Genomic DNA, 11,605 nt, shown 5'->3' with positions numbered 1-11,605 from the left:
TAATTGACATATGTCAAATTAATATTAACCAACATTCACAATATGGTAGTGTATAGAGTTACTTCAACGTAGTGGCACAGCCGATTTTACTAAAGCCGCGAAATAGCAGTTGACAACGTCGCACCACGTGGGAGATTCGGATCCGTTTTGGTGGATTTGTTTACGCTTTGAACGCGTAGCTCTGCCGAGATGGACGTTCAATTTTGATTTTGATTTATTTACAAATTAGAATATTTTATTTATGTGATTGATTTATCGTTTCAAATATGTATAGGCGCCGTTAATAATTACATGAATGCATTATTTAAACGGGAACAAAAACAGATTTAAGGAAGATAGGAATAGGTATTCTTTTTTGGGTTGGTTTTGAGGTTAAATTTCTTTAAAAAAAATAACTAGGTACTATTTTTTCAGTGCTAAATAGTAAATGTATTCTAGAATATCCCCATTAGACCATTTTATTTAAACTAAAATTAATTGGCTTTATACAGGGGTTAAAAGTAAGTAGGTTTTTAACATTGTTGTTTATTAACATTATTGTTTTTAGTATAGAAGGGCAAATTTATAATTTATATATTTTTTTTCTCAATTAGGTACCTACCTACACTAACACAAAAGCAATCCTGTCATCTTTCCTCTCAATCTTTCTCTTTATGTCACATTTTAAAGGGAAAATTAACTTCTGAAAGACCACTAAATAAACATCATATTTAAAATACCAATTTTCAATATTGATGTTAGACCTATTAATAAAGGGAAAGACTAGAATATTTTTATCACTTTTTGATGGCCTATTAGCACATGATATTCCTAAATGTCAAATTTATATAATAATGAAGCACATAAATAACACATAATTCTGATGTCAAAAAATATAGACAGATAAATACTAAACTTACTAGATACCTATAATAAGTTAGGTACTTTTTTAAAAACTTACTTTTTAAACAGAGTTTTAAACCTATACTTATTTATATAGGGTCTACCAATAAGAATTATATAAGTTTGAATTGTTAAAAAATAAAAACGAATTGGTTAATTTCTATGATTGATGTTTCATGTTGTTGTTTATTATGTAACATTATGTTTTAAACAAAATATCATTGAGATGTCCACCTCGGCTACGGCGGCAGACGTTTAAACGATGAACCCAATTTTCAATCACTTTTTCTAACAAGTTGGGCTGAATTTCGCGAATAACCCTAGTTATGTTAACTTTCAACTCATTGATGGTTTGAGGATTATTAGAATACACCTTCGACTTCATATATCCTCAAAGAAAAAAGTCCAGGGGGGTAAGATCACAAGACCTTGGTGGCCAGTTGATATTGCCATGTCGCGAAATTATTCGATCTTCAAAACGCTCTCTTAATAAATTAATTGTGGCTCGGGCGGTGTGTGATGTTGCTCCGTCCTGTTAAAACCAATTCTGTTCGAAGTCTCCACCATCAATTGCAGGCCAAAGAAAGTTTGTTATCATGTCGCGGTAGCGCTCTCCGTTGACTGTCACAGTACGCCCCCCTGCATCCTCAAAAAAGTATGGACCGATAATTCCACCGACATGCCAACCACACAGTCACTTTTAACGGGTGTAATGGCACCTGTACTAATTTCTGGGGATTGTTCTGATACCAGAAGCGGCAATTTTGCGTATTGACAAAGCCACTAAGACAAAAATGGGCTTCATCTGAAAAGATGATTCGTTTCTCAAAATCGGCATTTTGTTCCAACTGTAACAGGGCCCAGTCGGTAAACGTTCTTCGCAAACCATGGTCAGCAGGCTTCAATTCTTGAGTTAGAACCATCTTATATGAATGTAGGCCTAAGTCTTTCTTCAAAATACGCCACAGAGACATTGGTGAAATGCCTAATTGTTGAGAACGGCGCAAAACAGACACATTGTTATTCGCGTCAACACTTTCTCTTGCAGCGGCGATATTTTCAGCGGTCCTTGCACTTTTTTGTCGCGTTGGTGGCTTATTATCCAGAAGAGTGTACTCCCGTTCAAACTTATTAATTGTGCGCCTTATTGCAAGCTCAGAAGGTCGTCCACGATGGCCAAAATCTTCTCTAAGAGCACGATAACAGGCTCTAACCGATTGCGCATTTTCGTAATACCTTTTCACGATAGCTATACGTTGCTCTTGACTTAAACGATTCATGATGAAATGTCAAAGTATACTTAACACAACTGACGCTTTATCCGCGTTTTGACACATACCATTTTGCGTACATGGCCCACTAAACTTCTATTACTTCTATTGGTAGACCCATTATTAATTAAAAGAATTATTTTGTAAATGTTTCTAATTTCCTCTTTGTCTTTTTGATAAATTCTTTTCTACAACAAACTGATTGTTTTTTATTTTTACATGATCATTTAATAAAATATTCGAAAATATAGAACATAGCATTATAAAGAGAGTCATATATTCTCTACCACAAATACATTGAAAAAAAATCTTTAAAAAATAGATGCTGTTTAATGCTTTTATAAGTTAAATTAATTAATATAGATTTCTGATTAGTTAACTGCAGAAAGTCATATTCAGTGGAGGTAACATTGATTGTTTTTTTCTAATATGGCACACATATGAAATAATATACTTTTTTTTCTCTACCTCTGCACGTAGTTAAAGTAATAATTTTCAGTAAAATTACCTTTACTTTCAACAACCAAGCCAGTACAAAAATTACAGGCAATTTTTTCTGATATTTTATGCGCAGCATAACCAGATATGTAAATTTCCGCAGACTCATCAATGTCATATTCACACAAATAATCAGTGTCAAGTAAAAATAAAAAATTGTCACAATTCATGTTTTGGGTCACATTTAGGGGTATCTCAGTAGTCCAATCAGTCAGATCTAGGTCAGAGTCATTACAGGAAGTATTAATTTGATTTTTAATATTTGAAATAGGAAAAGTACTTTGAGAGACTCTCCTAAAGATATGTTTGAGTCGAATTTTTTTCTCAGCATTAATAATATCATATAATATGATATTATCATATAATAATATCATAGCTGACATTATAATTGCATCCTCCCAAGAGTCTATAGGGGAGGCTGGCCTAAAATGACATACAAGGGTTAAACAACATAGGTACAAAATCTCCAACTTGGCAACAGTATTTTTCGGAATAACTTTATGTCAACAGTGTCTCGGCATGTCTTTATATTACGCGTATTAAGAATATCGAGATTAGTTTGGCGTTAACGTTCATAGGGCGTGCTTTGTATTTTTTCAAGTCTACAAAATGTTTGTGTTTTAAAACAGAAGATTTAACTAAAGTATTTAAAGTTTAATTTTTTACGCTCTAACCTAATTACAGGTATGTATTAATCTTATTTATTGGTAAAATAACAACATTTTAATATTTTCATTCAATCAACATTTTGATAAATAACATTTTTATAAATAAACATGTGTTTGTGGTGCAAGTTGGGTAAAATGACATAGTATGTCATTTTGTCCTTATTTTTTTACAGTTTCTCAACATGAATTGTTTCTTCTTATTTTTTTAGAATGGTTGGAAATTACTCAAGAAAAACCACGCGTCAGTCTTGGGATCCGTTACAGATGCAAAAAGCTATTGCGGCAGTACAAAATGGAGAAATGGGCTGGCCCAAAGCTTCGAAAACATTTGGTGTACCCCAGGCTACGCTAAGAAGACGAGCACCGGACAAAAATAAAAGAGTCAAAGCTACTGATAAGGGTTTAGGCCGATACGAAACCACGTTTTCCGTAGAGTTGGAGAGGGACCTAGTTCAACATATCAAATTATTGGAATATTGTTTATTTGGTTTATCATGCGATGAAGTTCGTTCCTTGGCGTATCAACTGGCAGAAAGAAATGGAATTGCACACAGGTTCAACTCAACTACTAAAATGGCTGGTTGGGATTGGCTACGTGGATTTACGTCCAGAAACCCCGATGTATCTCTTAGAAAGCCTGAAGCTACTTCGGCCGCTAGAGCACAATCCTTCAATAAACCGCAAATTGCTAATTTTTTTAGAACTTTTCAAGAGACAATTGAAAAAGAGCATATCAACCCCACGCGCATTTGGAATGTAGATGAATCTGGCCTGTCTAGTGTCCAAAAACCTAGCCGAATACTTGCTACCAAAGGTCGAAAACAAGTTGGCTTAATTTCAAGTGCTGAAAGGGGGCAGCATATTACAGCTGTGGTTTGCATGAGCGCAGCAGGAGCCTATATTCCCCCATTATAAATTTTTCCCAGAAAAAACTGGAAAAAGGAACTGACCGACGAGGCTCCCTTAGGTACATTGGGAATAGCTCAGGAGACAGGCTGGATGACGGGCGAGATTTTTCTAAAATGGATGCAACATTTTAGAGAATATTCTAATCCTTCAAAGGCAAATAAAGTGTTACTTCTGGTTGATGGTCATGCTAGCCATAAAACTCTAGATGTTACAAGATTTGCTAAAGAAAATTGAATAGAAATGAAATGTTTCCCACCTCATTGCATCCACCGGCTGCAACCTTTAGATGTGTGCTTTTTTGGGCCATTAAAAACATTTTATGATCAAGAAGTTACAAAATGGCTAAAATGTCATCCAGGCAGAACTGTTTCTTCCAATCTGATGGCGGGTTATTTGCTGCAGCATATGGAAAAGCAGCTACAAATCAAAATGCTGTAAGTGGGTTTATAAAAACAGGAATATGGCCGCTAAACCCAGATATGTTTAACCCTGCAATGGTCACAGATAGATATCAAGATGGTGATACTCAAGTGGCTAACCATTCATTGAATATAAACAATATTTCAGTTATTCGCCCACTAGACATTTCCCCTCTTCCAAGTTCATCCGAGATACAAGCAAACCCAAGAAAGCGGAAGGCAGAAGGAACCAAAGTGCTTACGAGTACCCCAATATTAGAGGAACTTAAAGCTAGAGAAGCGGAAAAACAAGCTGCTGAATTTCGCAAAGCCGCGAAACGAACCAAAAAAAAATGTAACTCATTTAGCTGAAAGCCCTGAAAGTTTAAAAGAAGTTATTCAAATCAAAGAAGCTGCCAAAGAAAGTAAAAACCGCATAACACGTAAGGCTGTCATAGTAGCATCCGAACACTTTGTCCCAATGCACAAAAACTCTGATAATGAAGAGCCGTTTCAAGATGAAGACGACGAAGATGATCCACCCTGCCTATATTGTAACAGTTTGTACTCTATGTCCAAGTCCAAGGAAACATGGGTTAGATGTCAATCGTGCTCGAAATGGGCAAATTGTGAGTGTGCTGGTATTTCTAAAAGAAGCAAACAATATGTATGTGAACTTTGTTAGTTTTAACTTGTAATGACCTTATGTACCTATGTAAGTTTCTTATGTCTTTTACATATTTCTTTTACATATTTATTTTTTTTATATATTTATTTTACATTATTATTTATGTCATTTACATATTTCTTTTTATATTTTTTTTGCCAGGATTATTCATTTATTAAAAAAAAAATTAGGTTATATTCTTATTATAAACCTTTAGTATTATAAATTACTAATGATTTGGTATGTTTACATTAAAAGAATAAAAAATTAATAAGCAAAAATAAAGTGGTATGTCATTTTAGGCCAGTCTCCCCTACTTACCAATCTGTTTTCCATTTTTTCTGTTGCAAGATGTATGAAATTGGAAATTTTTCAAATGAATAATTGATGGTTTCAATAAAAACAGATACACTGTGTCGCATGGCAGAACGAGTATCAGTTGTAAGGCAACCATTATTATTTTCTAGTTTTTGCCATGCATCTAGCCAAGAAATCTTTTTTTTTTAAATCGGACAGCTTCATCATTTGGTCCTTTAATTGGAGTACACCATTTATTTCTTTTAATATTTGCTTTTTATCAAGGTTTTTTAACTTCCGCCAATTATTAATTACATTTCTAAACATATGCACAAAATCAAAGGTGGCAAAAATCTTACAATTAGGATTCTGTGGGTTTGGAAAAAAATAACTATTGTTAGTTAAATTATTAAAAAGTGATTGGTTAATCTTATGATTGTTTGTTATTATATCCAAAACTTGAAAACCATTTTTTTGCACCAAAGAGATCACATTTCTTGTAATAGGAACCATTTCTGCCCCTTTAAATCAACTTAATGGTAAAAGCTTTACAATTTCAGCAGAATTTCCAAAAAATGAACAAATCATCAATGCTAAGACGGTTGATGCTAAAAAATTGTTATTTGAAGCAACACCAATAAGACTTTTTCCCTTAGTCTAGTCTTTTAGTTATATAAATTGCATCAATTAATAAATTAACAACTTTCTCAGTCGGTGCTAAAGAAGTGAATACAATGTTTAAATAATTAGTGGTGTTTATCATTATCGTTAGTTTTATTGAAGTCAGAAAAGATACTGTAGGTACATCTTGGTGGGTAGATTAAAATAATCTCTAAGCTAAGCAATTCATATGCGCAAGGGGATATAATATATAACATAAAAGACATTATTATAGTTGATACACTATAACGTTTTTGCTTTAAAATAAGTAAAGTTATTTGGTCTATTAAGAGTATTACTCGATTACAAATGTCACTATTTTATTTCATCCTCTAAAGTTGTGTGAATCAGAACTTTCTAATAAATTTAACGCCTGTTTTAAAAAATCTGAATTTTGGTTAATGAAGTCATAAAACTTTTCTAGAGATAAAGAGTATGATTTATTAAGCTCACAATAATCAAAAGACTTATACCTGGTTAATAGATTTTCGAGTTGAGACCACCTACTTAATTTCAATTCAAAAGGTAAAATTTATTTTAGGTCATTTTTGGGACAACTCATGATTTTTTAAAAATACTTTAACATGTAGGTCGCTATCTATTGATATTTGATTAATAATATTTACAGAACCATCATTCAAGTTTAAAGTATATAGAAATATAGTTTTGTATCCCCAACAATTTTTACATTAGATTCTTCATTGGCAAGTTCATTACGTTTTTGTTGATCACTATTTCTTTCGTCTGGATTTTTTCTAGGAAGAGGCACTGTTTTTGTTAAATATGCAGGTAAATTTGGAAAAGTTTGAGGCACTGCTGAGCAGACTAATCTTGCTTTAACTCTAATCTTAGTGAGTGTGTCATCAGGTAAAAGATAATCATCTTCACGGATAATATCATTTGGATCAAAATACCACAGATTATTGAGTAGGAGCCCAATTATCTCTAGGTATAGCTTTTAGCCATTTAATGTTTGTTGTTCATCTTTGGGGAAGTCAAAAACAGAAATACTTGCCTCCCCTGCTCTTAAACTACGTTTGTAATTAGATTTACATCCAGAAACAGCATGTTTCAAAAGGCAAAAAAAATCTTCAATGAATTCCTATATATAAATAAAGCTAATAGATTTACCTATACTTACTAATACTATGGGTATTCCTTACCAGATTTCCTCCAAATATGTTTATAAATAAAACAAAACCTACATTTTTTGATGTGAATAAAGCATTAACCTTGGCTCTTCTAAGTTTATCATTAATCTAGGCATAAGTTTTTAGTTTTAGTGGAACACAAGATATTCACGAACAATCCCAAATCACACAGATAAGAGCACAACACAAAAATCTTAAAAGTGATATGTAAAATAAACTTGAAAATCAATAAACTCAAAACAGCACACTGACCCACTTAAGAAGCCGGCCGGGCCGGCTCCACCTGTTTCTGTTTACAAACAAGATGTTTGTCTTTATAACCATTAGTCGGCCATACACATATATTCTTTCGTTTCAAAAATCGTGGCGTGTTAAGATGTTCATGCATGAAAGAACGGCATGGTAAAAAGACCGTCAGTACCATACACTTGAAAAAGTATCCAAATGATTTAGCAGTTATTTTAGCATGTGATTGCGCGTGGTACATCAGTGTCAAGGGAAAAATCGTATGTGTGTGGGCAAAAAGTGTCATTTATCGTGTCGTTTGAAACTGCATGTGATCATGCACAAATTTTCAACGTGAAATTTCGTTGCGCGACGAGTTACGCTATGCCTTTGAGTAGTTCGAGTTAATTTTCGATGTTTGTGGTTTGTTGACTGTGAAATGAATAAAAAGAGAAAAATTTGTATTGTTGCATGTGCGGTTCTGGCCATGGAAACCACGAAAAATAAAAAGAAAAAACGACGTATTTGGCAGAACAAATGGCTGGCTGAGCGAGAAAAATATAGTCACATGTCGCTTTTGCGAGAATGTGACTGTCTGACGAGAATGTGAATCTCGCATTTGTGAGAGATAATGATCCAGGCGACTTTAAAAATTACTTAAGGATGGAGAGCAATACGTTTGATGAACTTCTGAGTTTAATGCGACCATATCTTAGTAAACAAGATACTGCAATGAGACAAAGTATACCTGCCAATGAACGACTTATTGCCACTCTTCGTTTTCTTGCTACTGGACGTAGTTATGAAAATCTTAAATTCACTACAGGAATATCTGCTCAAGCTTCAGGACGCATCATACCCGAAACATGCAAGGCTCTATATGAGGTATTACATAAGGATTACTTTAAGGTAAGTTTAGAATATTTATAATATTTTATAATATTTGTTTTATTCAAGCTTATATCAGTTATTTTACATGTTAAAATACGTTGAAAAATCTGACATCAACTGTCCTGCATTTTGTGGCTGCTCCTGATGTTCCAGACTTCCAGATGATGGTGCTGGTGAAGATGTTATTGATGATAGCAATCTGGGCGAAGAAAAAGTATTTCGATTTTGAGACTGAAGGTCGAAAATACTAGTGTCTTCAGTTAATTGATTTAGAGCAGCTTTATGTAATATTTTTGTAATCAGGGTTTTAGCGTACATCTGTTGACTCCCATTCAACTTTCTATTTTTTGTGGCAACAAATTTCCCGACGGCTGTACTTTCTGATTCTTCATCACAGTTTTTCAATGCGTCCGTGCAACTTTTCATAAATATTTGCTGTTGCATCTCATGTGGTGTCACCTTCGTCTTTGCTCTTTTGACAGGTGTTGTGAAAATCTGTAAAATAAAAAAATCATTGTATGGTAAAAAACATGCCGTGTGAGAAGACTAACTAAAAGTTGAAGACGTTTTAGTCAGTTTTATAAAAGTTAATACAAGTTGGAACGTCAACAATTAAAAAAAATTATTTGATTGGTTTTATTAATTCTAAATAAGCTATTTAGCCAAAAGGTTCAAAAATACTAGTAATACCTACTTAACAACATTTTAATAATTTTGCTGTAACTTAATGAAAATAAATTTCGTATTGATTCTTTTATTTCAGATGCCGTCAAGTGAAGACGGAGAATCGTTGCTGAAGGCTTTAACTCACAATGGCAGAAACCAAACTGTGGAGGCGCCATCGATGGAAAACACATTCGCATATTTCTGCCACCAAATACAGGCGCATTGTATTATAACTATAAGAACTTTTATAGTATTGTGTTAATGGCGATCGTGAACGCAGAATATGAGTTCTTGTATGTTGATGTTGGAAAAAATGGTCGAATATCAGATGGTGGAATAGGATACACGACGTTTTTCAGGCATTTAATTTCAGATCGACTTAATTTATCTCATATTACGGAAACTACTGCAAATTTAAACTTTGTGTTTATACCATATTTTAAAACCATTTCCACAAAGGGATCTTACTCATGAAAGGCGATTATATAATTACAGATTATCAAGGGGAAGAAATGTTGTTGAGAATGTTATCGGTTTGATTGCAGCCAGATTTCGAATTTTGCATACGCCTATAAACGTTGCCGTTCATAAAGTTTGTTACTTTATAATGGCTATATGTGTACTTCATAACTTTTTTAAGAGAAAAGCAAGATCATATGTTAGTGGGAATGCGTTGGATTCAGTAAATGCAACCTCTCACGAAATGATTTACAATGCCGAATGGCGAGAAAGTAAAGTACAACTTGTTAGTCTAAGAACTGTACGTCAGAGTAATTATTTATCAGCAAAATCAAATCGCGATAAATATGTTACCTACTTTAGTGGAGAAGGTACCTTGGCAAGAGGACATGCTAAAGAAGGGAAAAGCCTGAACAATTCTATAACTTAGTTTATATTTTTTTTTTATAGTTTAAATTTGAATATTTACAAAAAAAAATAAAATATAAAGTTTAAGTGGACACTAAATTGTCAGCAATAAATAAAACTGAAATAATATAAAATGTATACTAACCATTTCATTGCTTTCACCTTTTTCCTTTTCCTTTCTAGAAGCAGGACGTGGTTGTTCTTCAACTGAAGAAATTTGGCTATTTTGTGTAGCGTTTTCCTCAAGGTTATCACCGGTCTCAAAAGCAGAGGTCTCTTCGGAGCATGACGGACTGTTCGCCACAGTATCAAAACTCTCTGTAGGAAACGGGTAAACATTAATAAATCGAAATACCAGAGACTTGGCACATACTGACTATCACTAGAAGCGCTACTTCTCTTAAATTTTTCAGTTTTTTTAAGCTCTTTTCGAAACGCACCCCTTATCGATTGAACTTTCTTAGAGACAAGGTCTCGATCAGCATTTGGATCGACCTTGCGATAAAATTGCACTAGTGCATCATATCCCAAATTTTTTAAGTTTCTATTCACATACTCCTTCGATTTCACTTTCCACAATGCTGGATGAGACCTATAGATCTCTATGAATTCTGTTAAGAATTCTTTGGTGGCGTGACGAATATCAGTCATAATAAAAATCTAAAATAGCAACTACTTGAAATACGTAGTAACTTTAAAAGACCCCGACGTGGTGGTGTGGAGTGTGGGTACAGAACTCGACGTAAGCAGTACTCCCCACACTCCAACGGAATGCACGTTTAAAATCTCCTCCCGATCTATCATTTTGCGTGCGCATAACACTCACGCTCATGATTTTCCACGTGTTTTTAGAGATGACACGATTTAGGTCGGGGCCCACATATCCGTACCGAGGACGCACCGTGCCCGCAGCGCAGCTCGGCCGTGTCTCGGTTGTCAACAACACTATAGTAATCATATGGCGAAGTCTTAACATCAGCGCACCGTGCCCGAGCATGTAGCACGCACCGCATCCGTGACGAGTGGGAAAAGTTTTGTTTAATTTTCAACGGTGACGGTGCGCTGTACGGTCTCGAACGAGCAATAAAATTTAGCTATTCAAAATGGAAATTGAAAGGTTAATAGAGGAAGTAAGGAAGTTTCTATCATTGTATGATTAAAAAAATGAAAAATATAGGAATACAGATTATAAGGACAGAGTGTAGAAGAAAATTTCTTTGGAATTGAACATAAAAGGTGGGTCTAAATTTATAAAACATATTTTTAATAAATTTAAATCGAAAAATTGTTAAATAATTTGTAGTATATTAGGTAGATTTTGGCAACATCCGGTTGTCTAGATGAGCGAATTTGTTTTAGTAAGCGGCTATTATAGTTTGTTCCAGTTGTAATTATTTTATACACCGTGAAATTGATTCTTTTTTCTAAAATGCATTACAGCCCATTTTACAAAAACCAAACGAAGATTGAGGTTGATATTTGAAGTGGTGTGTAAGATCAGGTGTAAAAAAATGACCTAGAAAATGTTCTAATTCATATTTTAGGATAGGAGACA

The 11,605-nt window shown here is 34.0% G+C and overlaps 1 long non-coding RNA gene across 1 annotated transcript; it reads right to left on the bottom strand.

Annotated features, from left to right (window-relative positions):
• Window positions 1–8,589: 8,589 nt before the first annotated feature.
• LOC126737021 (uncharacterized) lies at window positions 8,590–11,245 on the bottom strand. Its single transcript, XR_007660855.1, has 3 exons — window positions 10,424–11,245; window positions 10,196–10,368; window positions 8,590–9,012 (listed from the first exon to the last, which is right to left on the bottom strand). It is a non-coding gene; the product is annotated as an uncharacterized LOC126737021 (long non-coding RNA).
• Window positions 11,246–11,605: the final 360 nt, after the last annotated feature.

Source organism: Anthonomus grandis, chromosome 6, assembly GCF_022605725.1.
Source record: "Anthonomus grandis grandis chromosome 6, icAntGran1.3, whole genome shotgun sequence".
NCBI lineage: Eukaryota > Metazoa > Arthropoda > Insecta > Coleoptera > Curculionidae > Anthonomus > Anthonomus grandis.
This window is presented reverse-complemented; position numbering and strand designations above follow the sequence as displayed.